Below are 18434 nucleotides of genomic sequence, written 5' to 3'. Positions count from 1 at the left end.
GATTTTTTCTTTTCTCTTGTAGCCTTGCTTGTACAGACAGTACATAACAACAACCTTACCTTCACTAAAACCATTACATTACAAACATCCTGCAATCACTCTCAAAATTCCAATTTTATCAACGCATCACAAAACCAAAATCGAAAGAAAAAATGATCTTCACTCAATAACAACAACAATTTGTATTCTTTTGTTTTTATGACAGGTAACAATAAAGTTGGGACAGCAGCCGCAAAGACGAGAAAAAAAAACAAAATCGGAAACACCATTGTTGCAGATCTGATTTTGAACAACATCCGGACTCGCCTCCGACTCGTCACGGGGACGCCCACCACACCGATAAGTGGCGACCGCGCTACTTGACTGTCCGCCCCCATTCCGGCCGCCGCTCACCGTCGAACAAGCACCGGTAACTGTTGTGCCACTTTCTTTTCATCAATTTTTGAATCTTAGAATTGTAATTTCGTTTAATTTTGTATTTTAGTCATGTTTCATTGTTGATTTTTGTGTTTGAATGGTTTGATTTTTGGATGTGAGAATGCTTTTGTTATGAGAGTAAGAAAGAAGAAGGTTGAGAGAAGTTGTGTGATTCATATTCTCTCTCACAGGTTGTTGTTAATTGTCTTTTTTCTTTCTTCTTTATCCCTCGCCATATGTCGTGGCCTAATTGGCTATGGTTATTAGTATTAAAAAGTCAAAAACCAAATGATAGAATCTATTGTTGATTTACTGATACCAAGTGTTCCAATCTTCTCTTAATGTATTTGTTTTGTTATTATCATCTTAACCATGCCAAGGATCCCTTTAAAAAAAAAATTGATTGACAAGAGAGTCAGGTAAGTGAGTAGTCGCCCCTAACTTGTTTCGTTACCTTTTGTTATCTTTTAGTAATTGAAAATAATTTTTAGTTAGAAATTTATTTAAGTTAATTAGTTTTAGTTAGTTTAGGTTAATTTATTATTCTAATTTTTTTTTTTCTCTAAAAAACAACACAAATCCAAAAAATTGCAAAAAATATTAGAATTAGATTTTTATTTTTCACATAAAGAATACCAAATATAGTTTGTGTAATTTTAATTTCTCTTTTAGAATTTAACGTGACTATTTTAGATTTTTCTTTTAAATCAATGATTATTTATATTTTTATCATTCTTCATTATCATTTTATATGTTTGTACTAACACTTTCTTGTTGATTGCGAGATACTACCATCGGCCACGCCTATTACAAAGCTAAGTTCTGATCTAAGCCTTATTTAAATTTTTATTTATTTTAAGGTTTTGTCTTTTATTTGAAAAAGAACTGTCCATACACTCACGTCCTATTATCTTCTGTCAATTCCAAGATGGTCAGAGTCAATGCTCAAGGCAACCTCCGGCTGTCAACCTTCATCAATCGAAGCTAAGTTTCTTTCATATTTTTTTATCTTTTTTCTTTTGTCCTTATATTCTTGATTAGGGTTAACCATACCTGTTCCCGAATCGATAATGCACTCACCCCTTCGTGTTTATTTTTCCTTTTCCAATTTTCAGGGTTAGCCAACCAGTCAAAGCTCGAATGTTCGGTAACCCGAAATTTCACCTTTTTTTTTCTTTTAGTTATTACTTGTGTCAGATCTATTACATTATTACATTATTGATCCGCTGGTTTCTCTTTCCCCTCCCCATATTTGTGTGGTTAGTAAAATAGGGAGTGACAACCATTAAATTGAATTAGCCTCACTAATTTACAAGATAATATAATTGAATATAATCACGTGATTGGTGCACACACGCACTCTTTTGGGGTAACCTCTCTGTTGCCTTGTTGCCTGTTGCCTTGTTGCCTGTTGCCTTTGTGTTTTTTGCAGAATAGCCAGTCCCTCGAATATGAGGATACCTCAGCCATGTTGCCTCGATAAAAGGTCATGGGACCCTAAAATGATGCTGCCTTCGATACACTACATGACCTCGACCCTCGGAAGTTGCCTACGGAAAAGGCTGAGGTATCTTCTGGCTGCCTACGAAAAGGCTTATTCTGATCCTTACCTTAGACTACCTGCCCTTCTATGGCATGGGACAGTCTTATGGCAAAGGATGCTTCGATGACCCTTCAACCTCCAAACGAAAGGCTTCCTGCCCTCTTATGGCAAGGATTGACCCTTTCATTCTGAAAGGCTAAAAAGAGACCTATCATCTGAGTTTAAGGTAATTGCCCCTAATTGCCTTGCAATGCTCAAACCTTTTTATTATATTCTTTCTCATAATTTTTCAAAAGGGCAACGCTTATTCACAAGCTAAAGTCCCTATCTCTTTCATCTACTTTTTCTGAAAACGAGCAAGCAAAGCAATTAAGAGCCCATGGAAAACCATGGATGCAAAGGGTGCCTTACACCTTCCCTTGGCATAAATTACCCCCCGAACTTAGATTTCTTTAAAAAGGTTTTTTTCTGTTTCTTTTTGCCTTTCCGAATTTGTTTGGATAAAATAAAAGTCGGTGGCGACTCTTGCTTACCGCGACATTTCGATCGATAAAAAGTCAGTTCACCGTATTACAGAACTGGCGACTCTGCTGGGGACCAAATTTCGATAAAAGAGGGGTTACCTTAAAAGTTTAGGAATCACATAATTGTTTTCTATTGTTTGCTTTGTTTGTTTTATTTTTCAGGGGCGTTTTGGGAAAATTGAAGGACGAATCCTATTCCCGGATTCAAGAACACCTAAGTTTAGGAGTGGCATAGTCATGGAGACCCCCCTTGTGCATGCTTGGGGTTGGTCAAAATGAAGTTCACACTTGAGTTAGGCCTCCACTGGTTATTGTGTACCTCTTTTGCATGAGAGAGGTTTATGCATGTATCTTTGGGTGCGTCGGAGCTCAAGGACCTTTAGTAACCCTTAACCCATCTTAACTTTTAGGAACGTAGTGGGGGGGCTATTCTTGGTGCATGTCAAGTTATGGTCGCTACCCGATACTACAGCTCAGATAGGTTTCTTCCTAAAGTATCATTGCGTGGTATGCATGTACCATGTTCGAGGGTGCTTTAGAGGGGGCTGACAATTCTGAGTCACTTGGTAGAACCCGTTGCTGAAATCTCTTTATCCATAGAAATACCCTTGGGAAGGACACCTGATCAGACTCCGTGCAAGCCTTAAGCCAAAAACTGTGTGACTTGTGTGACTTGCGTGACTTGTTTGTGTTTACTACTAACCCTCATTTCCTCGCAGGTTTTATTGAAAGGACTTGTTTGTCCTTACCATCTCGCATTAAGTCTAACAAACTGCATTCGCATAACATCATGACATCATAAGCATGACATAATTTAACTAACCCTTTCAAGGATCTTAGGAATTTAGGGCGCACAATTTCAGGTGCTCTTATCAAGGACTGAATTCCTATCTAGGGGCAAGAGGATTTATTTTCCTCTGGCCACGTACCTTCCAATTCAGAGACTCAGTACCTATCAAGGGGCAAGAGGATTTATTTTCCTATAGCCTTGCACCTTCAAATTCATAAGTATCCCGAATCAGAGGCTATGACCCACTGGATATGGTGAGCTTGATTCCCATAAAAGAACATCCAAGAATCAGAGATGCGACCAAACCATTTTCAATGTTGCTAACTAGATTCCTAAAGATCTTTGAAAGACATTGCATTTGCATTCATAAACATCGCATAACAGGTTTCTTACAATAGGTCTCTCATCCTTCCTCGCTGTTTATTTCAGCATCATGAATCTCGAACAATCAGTTAAGGATCTCCAAGCTCAAAACACTGAGTTCCAAGCCTTGATTCTGAATTTGTCCAAGGGGCAAGAAGAGCTGAAAGCCATGCTGACTAAAAAGAAGAAGAAGAAGGGTAAGAAGACTCAAGTGAAAAAGCTTAGACCGATCTTGCAACTCAGGGATGCTGAAACCTCTGAAGACAGTGATGAGGATGAGCAAGATGATGATGCTAGTGTCAAGACTGATGTAAAAAGTAACCATGATTCTGCCAAGCCTTCTGAAGAAGAAGAGGACTATCACCATGCGGATGAACATCCTGATGACAAATACAAGTTGCTTGAAGAACGTATGAAAGCCGTAGAAATTCAGAAGATACCTGGACTGGATTTTGAAGAACTAGGACTCGTTCCTGGAGTCATTATTCCTCCAAAATTCAAGACTCCCGCCTTTGCTAAGTATGATGGAGTCTCTTGTCCTAAACTACACTTGAGGTCTTATGTAAGGAAGATTCAGCCTCACACTGCTGATAAGAGCCTCTGGATCCATTTCTTTCAGGAAAGCTTATCTGGAACTCAACTCGAATGGTACTATCAACTGGAAAGTACCAACATCCATACTTGGGAAGATTTAGTTGTTGCCTTCTATAAGCAATACCAATATAATTCCGATCTCGCACCAACTCGCATGCAACTACAAAGCATGTCTATGGGACCTAAGGAAAGCTTCAAGGAGTATGCCCAGAAATGGAGAGATCTAGCTGGAAGAGTCAAACCTTCCTTGGCCGACAGAGAGATGGTAGATATGTTCATGAATACACTGACTGGCCCTTTCTATAGTCATTTGCTGGGAAGTTCATCATCTGGATTCACTGAGCTTATACTGACTGGAGAACGTGTTGAAAGTGGTATCCGAAGCGGAAAAATTCAGGTGGCTACTTCTTCCGGTACTATAAAAAAGTCATACAATGGGAGGAATGAATCTGACACTGTTGGGGCAATTTTGGTCTCTAATCAAGCATCGATACAACAACAAAACAACCAACGTAAACAAAGCGCATCCAAAAGACAATTCACAAAGATCAACATGTCTTTGACTCAAGCGCTGCAACACTTGTTGAAAGCAGAGTTACTTATACAGATAGCTCCTCATCCAAATCCCAACACTTCCTCCCCTCGCTATAATCCCAACGCGAGGTGTGCATATCACTCCAATAGTCCTGGACATGACACCGACAACTGCTGGACACTGAAGAATAAGATTCAAGACATGATCGATGCCGGGGAAATCAAGTTCGATCCTCCTGCAACTCCTAACGTGATCACTGCTCCCATGCCTAATCACAACAAGAATGCTAATACTGTGGATGGCTAGAAGGATGGACTCTAAGATCATTAGTTTTACTTTCAGTTGCAATTTCTTTTTTGCTTGTTTAAACATTCGACTTATGATAGACATTATCTGTTTTAATAATCATCATCAGTGCATTGCATATGTTTGTCTTGAGTAATTTATTTCGCTACCACCCACTTTAAATTATGTCTTTACTTTGCATATGTTTTATGATACTCAATTCCTGCTAAAGCTGTAAGCCTTTTGAGGGAGGATGACGAGAACGATACCGCAGCCTCATATAGTATGCTTTTGAACAGACTATGCTGACGATGTACAGGCGTTGTTTCAATTCCTAAACAGTGGAGATATAAGGATGTTAATCACTCGTTAACCCCTTTGAGCCTAAGAAGTAGAAGTTTTCTTTCTCGTACTAATTAAAACCCTTGATCATAACCTGGGGCAGGGTAGTTCTCAGTTAATTTGGCTGTGCATTCTATTTTAAGAGAAGCATTCAGTACACCTTTCAACAAAGGTTCAACCATACACATCAAAGAAATGTTGGAGATTTCAATCAAAAGACAATGATGGTTCATCAATCATTAAGCAACGCAGTCAATATCTTTCAAAAGAAAAAATGGAAAAACATATATACAAAGAAAAGCCTGCTAAGTCAAAAAATCAAAAGATGACTTAGGCAAAAATCAAGGCACCCCGCTGACTGTAAGCGCAAAAAAGGACAGTTCAGGCAAAAGTTAGGGATATATATAAAAAAAAATGAATGAAAACAGAGAAGTCAATAAATTCCTGAACAACACAATGTTGTGACTACCAAAAGGAAGAAGTGACTGCCATCTCAAAGGCTCTCTTAGCTTGCGAACCATCATCGTTATCAAAAGCACAAATCCAAAAGTCTCTTGGAACCTGAATGCATAAGTTGAGTTGACTGAGCTTAGGACTGAAGTTCATCACGAAGAGGGGTGGGTACAATCAAATTTTGAGCCATTATCCTTTGTTTCTTAAACCGTGAACCAAGCCACGTTACAACCTTTGAAAGTCCTAACTGAAGCATGGTTAGTTCGAAAGCATACTGTCACCAAAAAAGGTATCATGACTCCTTAAGGTTTGCTAAAAATGCTGAGTTGATATTTCATTTTTACAAACATCACGTTGTTACAAATAACATGTTTTACAAATATCGCACTTTTACATCTCCTGCTTTAACGTTTTTCAATAAAACTCAAGACAAATGTATGCATTGCATCTCATGAATTCATTATTAAACATATTCTGCTACATAATTTCAAATGTTAGCAACAGAAAGAATTTGCACAGGGTATAACTAATGACTAACAGTTATCCCGACAGACAAGATCATTCCAGAAGCAATGTCTCCTGCGTGTACAAGGGGCATGACATGTTTTGTCCAATCAATCTGGGGTAATCAAGTCAAGATTCCGAGAATCTCTCATGGATGCTCGAACAATCAGGGGCATGCATCCAAGAATATCTAAAGCTACTCCCCAATCGACGTGAGACATTGTCATGAGTCTATGATTACTAGGGGCATGCCGCCCAAAGTGCACATCTCATAAAGTCCTCGCGAGGCGAATCTTTCCAAAGTTCCTACTAACTGGGGCAAATCTATACAAGTCCCGTTTGACATTTTAAGTGACGTGTCCTAAATCGAGTAGTGGTTACTATAATACTGGGGGCAACTTTCACCCATGTCTCCCCACAGAGCCAGGTTCACAAAACCACATCCCCGCAGAGTAATCATTAAGAAGACATCTTCAAATACTCTCGTCCAACAAGAGATATAGATCCCCAACAGAGATTACATCTTCAATACTATCATCTCTCCAACACTTTGCTCTTCTCCAAACATGGTTTACTAATATCTCTCATCCTCAGTCAGGGTGCATCAAGATTCTGATCATCCCCAAGCAGAAATCATAAATCCCCAGTTGAGCATCTTCAAGACGAAACCAGATATCAAAACTACAACGAAACAGAGACTTACTTTCCCAGTCAAGACTACATCATAAAGCATAGTTCATAAATCATATTCACATTCATACCTTGCATACATTACCTCATAAAAATCCATACATAACATACGAAGCTTCTCATTTATTTTGAGAGATTCATTATGTAATCCATGCATCATGACATTGCATAAATTTAATCTTACCTTTTTCAGAATACAGGTACCGACAAATGAACGAAATCTCCAACTTTCCAAGATCTAATTCAGCTACTACGAATGGTACTGACACGATCAATGCTCGAAGATCTAATTCATTTACCACGAACGGTAATGACACGATCACTTTCAAAGTCTAATTCAGCTACTACGAACAGTACTGACACGACAAAAGATCTAATTCGGTTACTACGAACGGTACTGACACGGTCAACTCTCAGAGATCTAATTCTATCATCACGAACGGTGTAGACACGGTCACTGACCTTCTCAGTCTAATTCAGCTACTACGAACGGTACTGACACGACAGAAGATCTAATTCAGATACCACGAACGGTACTGACACGATCAAATTTCAGAGGTCTAAGTCTATCATCACGAACGGTGTGGACACGATCACTGGCCTTCCCAGTCTAATTCAGTCACTACGAACGGTGCTGACACGACAAGAGAATCTAATTCTATCATCACGAACGATGAAGACACGATTATCTCCTCAGATCTAATTCTATCATCACGAACGATGAAGACACGATCATCTTTCCAAGATCTAATTCAAGTATCACGAACGATACTGACACGATCAATTCCCAAGGATCTAATTCATCTACCACGAACGGTAATGACACGATCAACGCGCAAACAACATCTTCTCAAAATTCAACTACCAGATGGCATCCACAAGCCCATCTCCGACAAAAGTCCCTACTTCAAATAGGGCAAATTTCTTGGTATTCTTGTGTTCAATCATCTCCAACCTTCAGATACCGACTGGCATACAGACCACTCTACATCTTCAGGTTTAAGATAATTGAACAGGGGCAGCTGTCATACCCCAAAATTTGCCCTCATATAATCGCAAATGTCATTTTATTTCGATTAAGTAACATAGCACAGTTGGTAAGAATTTGTTGGTAAAAGGTACAAGAGCGAGAGGTCCCGAGTTCGAATCCCACTTCTAACATTTCTTCCCTTTTATAAGCTTTTAATTTTACATCTAACTTTATTCACATTTATTCAAAAATTCACAAAAAAAAAAAAGTTTTTTAATATTATTTTCGTTTTTATTATTTATTATTTATTAAAAAAATATTTATTTTACTTTATTCACATTTATTCACAAAAAAATAAAAAAATCATAAAATAAAAATTTTGAAAGATTTTGTTCTTCTTTTCTTTTTAGATGGTAATCTCTATTTTAGGAGAGTATTTATATAATTGGTTAAAATAATTATAAATTTAAATCAAATAATATTTGATTTTAGATTTTTATTATTTTAATTGATTATTGATTTTGTTCTCTTTTAATCATTCTAACCTATTTTTTTCCTATATAAACCTTTTCTAACCTAATTTTTCGAGGCCCCTCTCACAAAAACCTTGTTCTCATTGATAAATTTCTAACCCTATTCCTAACCCTTATTTCTTAGTACTATTCATGTATATATTTTTTTTCTCGGGTGTAAGTCTCCACAACTAACAAGTTCCATGAAACTAACAATTCTCTCAATTCTACATACGTACAAATTCCAGAAACCACATTCACTTTCACAAGATTTTTTCTTTTCTCTTGTAGCCTTGCTTGTACAGACAGTACATAACAACAACCTTACCTTCACTAAAACCATTACATTACAAACATCCTGCAATCACTCTCAAAATTCCAATTTTATCAACGCATCACAAAACCAAAATCGAAAGAAAAAATGATCTTCACTCAATAACAACAACAATTTGTATTCTTTTGTTTTTATGACAGGTAACAATAAAGTTGGGACAGCAGCCGCAAAGACGAGAAAAAAAAAACAAAATCGGAAACACCATTGTTGCAGATCTGATTTTGAACAACATCCGGACTCGCCTCCGACTCGTCACGGGGACGCCCACCACACCGATAAGTTGCGACCGCGCTACTTGACTGTCCGCCCCCATTCCGGCCGCCGCTCACCGTCGAACAAGCACCGGTAACTGTTGTGCCACTTTCTTTTCATCAATTTTTGAATCTTAGAATTGTAATTTCGTTTAATTTTGTATTTTAGTCATGTTTCATTGTTGATTTTTGTGTTTGAATGGTTTGATTTTTGGATGTGAGAATGCTTTTGTTATGAGAGTAAGAAAGAAGAAGGTTGAGAGAAGTTGTGTGATTCATATTCTCTCTCACAGGTTGTTGTTAATTGTCTTTTTTCTTTCTTCTTTATCCCTCGCCATATGTCGTGGCCTAATTGGCTATGGTTATTAGTATTAAAAAGTCAAAAACCAAATGATAGAATCTATTGTTGATTTACTGATACCAAGTGTTCCAATCTTCTCTTAATGTATTTGTTTTGTTATTATCATCTTAACCATGCCAAGGATCCCTTTAAAAAAAAAATTGATTGACAAGAGAGTCAGGTAAGTGAGTAGTCGCCCCTAACTTGTTTCGTTACCTTTTGTTATCTTTTAGTAATTGAAAATAATTTTTAGTTAGAAATTTATTTAAGTTAATTAGTTTTAGTTAGTTTAGGTTAATTTATTATTCTAATTTTTTTTTTTTCTCTAAAAAACAACACAAATCCAAAAAATTGCAAAAAATATTAGAATTAGATTTTTATTTTTCACATAAAGAATACCAAATATAGTTTGTGTAATTTTAATTTCTCTTTTAGAATTTAACGTGACTATTTTAGATTTTTCTTTTAAATCAATGATTATTTATATTTTTATCATTCTTCATTATCATTTTATATGTTTGTACTAACACTTTCTTGTTGATTGCGAGATACTACCATCGGCCACGCCTATTACAAAGCTAAGTTCTGATCTAAGCCTTATTTAAATTTTTATTTATTTTAAGGTTTTGTCTTTTATTTGAAAAAGAACTGTCCATACACTCACGTCCTATTATCTTCTGTCAATTCCAAGATGGTCAGAGTCAATGCTCAAGGCAACCTCCGGCTGTCAACCTTCATCAATCGAAGCTAAGTTTCTTTCATATTTTTTTATCTTTTTTCTTTTGTCCTTATATTCTTGATTAGGGTTAACCATACCTGTTCCCGAATCGATAATGCACTCACCCCTTCGTGTTTATTTTTCCTTTTCCAATTTTCAGGGTTAGCCAACCAGTCAAAGCTCGAATGTTCGGTAACCCGAAATTTCACCTTTTTTTTTCTTTTAGTTATTACTTGTGTCAGATCTATTACATTATTACATTATTGATCCGCTGGTTTCTCTTTCCCCTCCCCATATTTGTGTGGTTAGTAAAATAGGGAGTGACAACCATTAAATTGAATTAGCCTCACTAATTTACAAGATAATATAATTGAATATAATCACGTGATTGGTGCACACACGCACTCTTTTGGGGTAACCTCTCTGTTGCCTTGTTGCCTGTTGCCTTGTTGCCTGTTGCCTTTGTGTTTTTTGCAGAATAGCCAGTCCCTCGAATATGAGGATACCTCAGCCATGTTGCCTCGATAAAAGGTCATGGGACCCTAAAATGATGCTGCCTTCGATACACTACATGACCTCGACCCTCGGAAGTTGCCTACGGAAAAGGCTGAGGTATCTTCTGGCTGCCTACGAAAAGGCTTATTCTGATCCTTACCTTAGACTACCTGCCCTTCTATGGCATGGGACAGTCTTATGGCAAAGGATGCTTCGATGACCCTTCAACCTCCAAACGAAAGGCTTCCTGCCCTCTTATGGCAAGGATTGACCCTTTCATTCTGAAAGGCTAAAAAGAGACCTATCATCTGAGTTTAAGGTAATTGCCCCTAATTGCCTTGCAATGCTCAAACCTTTTTATTATATTCTTTCTCATAATTTTTCAAAAGGGCAACGCTTATTCACAAGCTAAAGTCCCTATCTCTTTCATCTACTTTTTCTGAAAACGAGCAAGCAAAGCAATTAAGAGCCCATGGAAAACCATGGATGCAAAGGGTGCCTTACACCTTCCCTTGGCATAAATTACCCCCCGAACTTAGATTTCTTTAAAAAGGTTTTTTTCTGTTTCTTTTAGCCTTTCCGAATCTGTTTGGATAAAATAAAAGTCGGTGGCGACTCATGCTTAACCACAACATTTTCGATTATAAAAGTCAGTTCACCGTGTTACACATAGCAAATAGAATTTTGTCAGAACAGGATAGACAATGATATTCAAATTCTATTATCAGTGCTTCTGATTCATTCTTCTTTCTTGCTTCTGATCTCTGAAGCTTGACAGCACTCAACTTGCTTCAGTTTCCATGGTTTTGCTTCTAGTGTTTGCTTCTGAAGATTCACTTCACTTCTCTGTACCTGCAAAACACTTAAACCATATAGAACTTGCAGTTCTTGTTAGTGAATGTGTGGGAGCCTTTACCCAGCAACTGATAGATTAATCAAATCATTTATCATTTATCTTCTCCCCCTTTTTGTCATAACATCAAAAAATAGAAAAGATTCAGATGAATAAAACAGAACACATGGAGGAAGAAGATGATTTCATTAAGGTTCAACCATTGGGTACAGAAGTACAAAATGATAAGATCAGATGCACAGAACCAAAACAGATGCAAAGAAAAGAAAGAAACAACACAGACTCAATCTAAGATGGCCCTAGTCTTGATAAGATCTTGGCCAGCATCGCTTTAACATCGTTGTTGTGTCCTTCTTGCCTTTCAATGAAAGCATCATACTTGTCATTGAGTGAGCTTTGCTCATCCTGTCTCCTCTGAATCGCTTCTAGAGTCCTTGCAAGACGAGAAGGTTCATCAGAAGAAGCTTCACCGCTTTCAACTACAGGAATGGCATGTTGATCTGCAGCTTTCATAGAAGTATCATTTGCTGGGATTTCCTCAACAGGGTCTGATTCAGCAACATGATCTTCAGCATCTGCTTCTTGCATAGAAGCATCTCCATACTCTGCAGCAGGAATTTCAGAGTCTCCATTCTCTAGTGCCTGAAGGATGGCAGCTAAATTCCTGGGAGCAGAGGGACCTTCAACTTCTGGTGGGTCAACAACTTCTGGAATGACCAAGTTTGGATCTTTCTCAGACGGGTTTTCCCTCAGATAGTCAAAGAGAGTCTTGAAGTCTCCTAGCAGAACAGGATAGTCAGGAATAAAGATAACCATATCCCTGCATGGATTTGCTTCCATTTCAGCAGCCAGTCTTAATACTTCCAATTCATCCACAAAGGGCTTCTCCTCAGCAGCAACACAATTTCTGAGAGGATGGTAGTATATACCATTATCTCCCTCCAGAAGGTAACCAGGGTAACCAGGGGCAGCAGCCACTAGTCTTTTCTGTACTGCTATTGCTTCTACTTGAAAATCCTTGCGAAATCTTCTCCAGAGATTTCTTGTAGAAACATCATCCAGACCATTTAGGAATGCATCCTTCAGAAGGTCTAGACTGCTAATCACCTCAAGTCTGAAAAGTTCCAGGTAGGTATAGGGTTCAGGTTCAGGTTCAGGCGGATTGAAGGTGAATTTGTAGTCAGGATAGAGAAGACAGTAAGGTTCGGAATTTTCGATAGGTAAGGGATGAGATATAGAAGTTGGAGGAACGGTGGATGAGGAAGAGGGGATATCTGAGAGAATGATTGATGAGGATGGAATATCAGAAATGATGGATTGAGACGAGGATGGAGTGTTTGTAAAGGGAATTGGTGAGAGAGATTTATCAGAAGGAGTTGGGGGAAGAATACTTAAAGGTGTGGGGTTTAGTATGGGAGAGGAGAAAGATGATGGAGAAGGATTTGGTAGGGTGAAGTTTACTTTTGGTTCAGATGGAGGTGATTGGAAAGATGGTTTAGGGACAGAAGGAGGTGGAGTAAAGACCTTTCTGGAGATTTGTACAGAAGAAGAAGAAGATCTGGTTCTGCGAAAGGAATCTCTGATCCTTTTATCTCTTCGTTCATTGGAGTCCACCTTGTCAGGATCATAGGTGACCCTCAACTTCTTGGCTCTCTCAGCCTCATCTTCTTGTGCCTTTCTTTTTAGCCTTGCCTGACGTTCCTTTTTATCCTTCTTCAGAATATCATCTTTGGATGGAAGTACTCTGCCACGGATCCAAGCAGGATCAACGTCTGATTGCTTCCTCACACAATCTTCCAAGTAAAACTTGACAACTTGATCAAGTTCTTTATGATACAAAGATATGAATCCTTCAACAGCAATTCTTCTTGACAGAATGTCAGGAAAGCTTGTGCACATAACAGGTACATTCTTAATGACTTCCAGTCCGAACAGATCAACACCATTGAAGATGGGACCTTGAGTTACTCCAAGAAAATGCGAGGCATTACGATTTCTGATGGAGTCCACCACTTTGCTTTCAATCAGAATGTCTGAAATCATCCTTCCGAAAGGAATGGTTGTTCTTGGAATATGAGGGTACTTCTCCCTTTCATCTTCTCTTGACTCAAAGATAGAGGTTTTCAGATTCTCAAATAGAATATGAGAGATGTTGATCTCTATCTTTTTGCCAATGCAGAAAAGAGTATACTTGTGAGTCGGACTGATGTAGGAGGAGCAGCGCATCTTTTTTCTATGGTGAAGAGAACCCAGAATAATCTCAGCCCATACTTTATAAAAAGGCTTTAAGTTGCCCGTAAAATGAGAATCAGTTCCAACAACCGTAGAGATTTGTTTTTCAACTAAAGTCCAGTCAACTGTATGGGGTTGAAACTCAGACCAACCTTCTTCATCATCAAGATTGTACAGCTTTCTGATGAGTTTCTCAGTGATAGTCACTTCATGCCCTAGCACGAATGAAATGATGGCAGTTGGGGTAACTGTTGCATGTACCCAAAACTCCTTTACAAGTTCAAGATAAATTGGACCAACCAATCTATCAAGATATTTAGACCATCCTTGCTCAAAGATTCTTGCATCACACTGAAAGCCATTTGCTTTAAGGTTGTTGACGTCCACAGCCGATTCACATAGAACTTCCAGTTCTTTCGTGGGTATTAAGCATGTTTTCAATGGGGCATCATTTTTGCTTAAACGGTTCTGTGTGGAAGTGATTCTATCTTTAGAGATTGATGAACGAGAAGATGGATTCATTATGATAATGCTTTGAGATCAAATCAAGAACTAGGGTTTGAAGAGAGATGCAACGAAGTGAATGCACGAAAGAGAGAGAAAGAGAGAAAAAGAGGGAATGAAGATGAAGCGGGTTATTTAAAAGATTTAAAAAGAAATCATTATGCATTTAATGAGAGATGACATTAGGAGAGAGAACACAGTAAATGAAATGATTTAATACAGTTACCTAGGTCGGCGTCTTTTCAACTGCACGCTTTGTACAAACCGTACAGACACGTTTTCATCATCAGATAATAGATGACAGCTGTAAATATCAGAGAGATTTTACGCCTTCAGATTTAGATCACTGCTTCTGATCTGATCAACTTTCTCTTCTGAAAACACTTCTTCTGAAGTGTGCTGATATAAATCTGAATGATCTTCTGATTCATTACTTCTGATATACACAGCTTCTGGAGGTTCACTTCTTTGTTCTGCAGCTTCTGATAAGACAAAACTGTATCTGCAGAAATTCTTAAGCTCTTTGTTTCATCAGAAACAAGTTTATCATCAAAACAGATGTTTCTTGATTTGTCCACAATCAATGTTTCAATGTTGTATATTCTGTAGCATTTAGAGCATTCAGATTAATCAAGAAAGAAACATCAAAGCCTTAGAGACAAACATCAGAGATGGTTCCAAGACTAATAAACTTTCTTTTCTGAAATCCTACAAACATAGTTTCTTCAACAGATTTAAGAACCAGAACTTGGAAGATAATCTTTCTTCCCTTCAAGTGTTGAGATCAACTTGAGTCCAGGAGACATGTCATGTTGACTTTTATCTTCTTTGTCACCAAGAGAATCTGCAAAAGAAATAGTCTTTTTCTTTGGTACCCACATTTTCTTGGGTCCTTTCTTGTTAGTTCTCCTCAAGTTCTGATTGAACTTGGGTTTAACATTGTAAGCAATAGGAGGAACAGCATGATAATTCTTAATGTGAGTTTTATGATATTTCCTAGGTTGTGTCACATGCTTCTTGGTGTGTGTTATGTGAAAGCTTTGAGCATGTGAAGTGTGCCTAATATCATGAGAGTGGCCATACTTGAACTGATCATACAATGGCTTGTATGTAATTTTCATTTCATCAACAAGTTCAAGTTTGTATGGGGTTTCACCCTCAAAACCAATGCCAACTCTTTTGTTTCCAGATACGGCATATATCATAGAAGCTAGCTGACTTCTGCCAATACTTCTAGATAAGAACTTCCTGAAACTTAAATCATGTTCTTTCAGAATATGGTTTAGACTAGGAGTGGATTTTTCTGAATCAGAAGGAGATCCAACATTATTGGATAATTTTAAAAGTTTTTCTTTTAATTCAGAATTCTCCAACTCAAGCTTCTTTGTTTCAAATTCAAATTGCTTTTTCAGCTTTTTGTATTTGAGACTAATCTGAGACTTGAGTTCCAGAAGTTCAGTTAGACCGGAAACTAACTCATCTCTAGTAAGTTCAGAAAATACCTCTTCAGAATCTGATTCTGATGTAGATTCTGATCCGTCATCTTCTGTCGCCATCAGCGCACAGTTGGCCTGCTCATCTTCTGAATCATCTTCTGACTCATCCCAGGTTGCCATAAGACCTTTCTTCTTATGAAACTTTTTCTTGGGACTTTCCTTCTGAAGATTTGGACATTCATTCTTGTAGTGTCCAGGCTCATTGCATTCATAGCACATGACCTTCTTCTTGTCAAATCTTCTTTCGTCAGAAGATTCTCCACGTTCAAATTTCCTTGAACTTCTGAAGCCTCTGAACTTCCTTTGCTTGGTCTTCCAGAGTTGATTTAGCCTTCTGGAGATCATGGACAGTTCATCTTCAGATTCTGATTCTTCAGGATCTTCTTCTTTGGCCTGAAAAGCGTTAGTGCATTTCTTGATATTAGATTTTAATGCAATAGACTTACCTTTCTTTTGAGGCTCATTTGCATCCAGCTCAATTTCATGGCTTCTCAAGGCACTGATCAGCTCTTCCAGAGAAACTTCATTCAGATTCTTTGCAATCTTGAATGCAGTCACCATAGGACCCCATCTTCTGGGTAAGCTTCTGATGATCTTCTTTACGTGATCAGCCTTGGTGTATCCCTTGTCAAGAACTCTCAATCCAGCAGTAAGAGTTTGAAATCTTGAAAACATCTTTTCAATGTCTTCATCATCCTCCATCTTGAAGGCTTCATACTTCTGGATTAAGGCAATAGCTTTTGTCTCCTTGACTTGAGCATTTCCTTCATGAGTCATTTTCAAGGACTCATATATGTCATAGGCCGTTTCCCTGTTAGATATCTTCTCATACTCAGCATGAGAGATAGCATTCAGCAAAACAGTTCTACATTTATGATGATTCCTGAAAAGCTTCTTTTGATCATCATTCATTTCTTGCCTTGACAGCTTCACGCCACTGGCATTTACTGGATGTTTGTAACCATCCATTAGAAGATCCCATAGATCACCATCTAGACCCAGAAAGTAACTTTCCAATTTATCTTTCCAGTATTCAAAGTTTTCACCATCAAATACCGGCGGTCTAGTATAACCATTGTTACCATTGTATTGCTCAGCAGAGCCAGATGTAGATGCAGGTGGATTTGTCGGAGTTTCACCAGCCATCTTTTAGATGAAGCGTTTTTCTCTTCCTGAATCTTTTCTAAACACGGTTAAGTGCTCGCACCTTAGAACCGGCGCTCTGATGCCAATTGAAGGATAGAAAAACACTTAGAAAGGGGGGGATTGAATAAGTGTGACTTTAAATCTTGGACGATAAAAATAAATTGCACAATTATTTTTATCCTGGTTCGCTGTTAACGAAGCTACTCCAGTCCACCCCCGCAGAGATGATTTACCTCAACCTGAGGATTTAATCCACTAATCGCACGGATTACAATGGTTTTCCACTTAGTCCGCAACTAAGTCTTCCAGAGTCTTCTGATCACACACTGATCACTCCAGGAACAACTGCTTAGATACCCTCTAAGACTTTTCTAGAGTCTACTGATCAACACGATCACTCTAGGCTTAGTTCACTCCTAAGACTTCCCTAGAGTATTCTGATCAACACGATCACTCTAGTTACAAACTGCTCAGCCAACTGCTAAGACTTCCTAGAGTATACTGATCACACGATCACTCTAGTTCCTTACAACTTAATGTAATCTATTCAAGAGTTTACAAATGCTTCTTAAAAGCGATAATCACAACTGTGATATTTCTCTTAACGTTTAAGCTTAATCTCACTAAAATATTACAACAGCAATGTAGTGAGCTTTGATGAAGATGAAGATTCTGAGATTAGATTTGAACAGCGTTTCAGCAAGTTTGATATAAGATGTTTTGGTGCAGAATCGTTAACCTTGCTTCTCATCAGAACTTCATATTTATAGGCGTTGAGAAGATGACCGTTGAATTCATTTAATGCTTTGCGTGTTCCGTACAGCATTGCATTTAATGTTATACGCTTTTGTCAACTACCTCGAGCCTTGTTCACGCTGTGTCTACTGACGTAGCCTTTAGTAGCTTTTAACGTTCCTTTTGTCAGTCAGCGTAGTCTGCCACCTGTACTTCCTTCTGATCTGATGTTTGTGAATACAATGTTTGAATATCATCAGAGTCAAAACAGCTTGGTGCATAGCATCTTCTGATCTTCTGACCTTGAAGTGCTTCTGAGCGTGATACCATCTTCTGATCTTCAGTGCTTCTGATCTCATGTTCTTCTGATGCTTCCATAGACCCATGTTCTGATTCTGCTTCGACCATCTTCTGATGTCTTGCCAGACCATGTTCTGATGTTGCATGCTGAACCATTTGAGATACAACTTCTGAGCGCTGAATTATGCGTACTCTTTATATATATTTCCTGAAAGGGAAATTGCATTGGATTAGAGTACCATATTATCTTAAGCAAAATTCATATTATTGTTATCATCAAAACTAAGATAATTGATAAGAACAAATCTTGTTCTAACAGTTTTTTGGTCTTTGCACCATAAAGTTCTTAATTTTATTATTAAAATAATACAACTCTTATATTTTATTAAACTTATCAAATCTCTCTTCATTCTCTATTTTTTTCTCTTTCATCACTCTTTCACTTCTTTCTTCTACAAAAAAATCTAATATATATATATATATGATCCAAATATTTTTTTATTAAAAA

This window comes from Vicia villosa, unplaced genomic scaffold (assembly GCF_029867415.1).
Source record: "Vicia villosa cultivar HV-30 ecotype Madison, WI unplaced genomic scaffold, Vvil1.0 ctg.000189F_1_1, whole genome shotgun sequence".
NCBI lineage: Eukaryota > Viridiplantae > Streptophyta > Magnoliopsida > Fabales > Fabaceae > Vicia > Vicia villosa.
The sequence above is the reverse complement of the archived record's forward strand: the minus strand, read 5'-3'. Positions refer to the sequence as shown.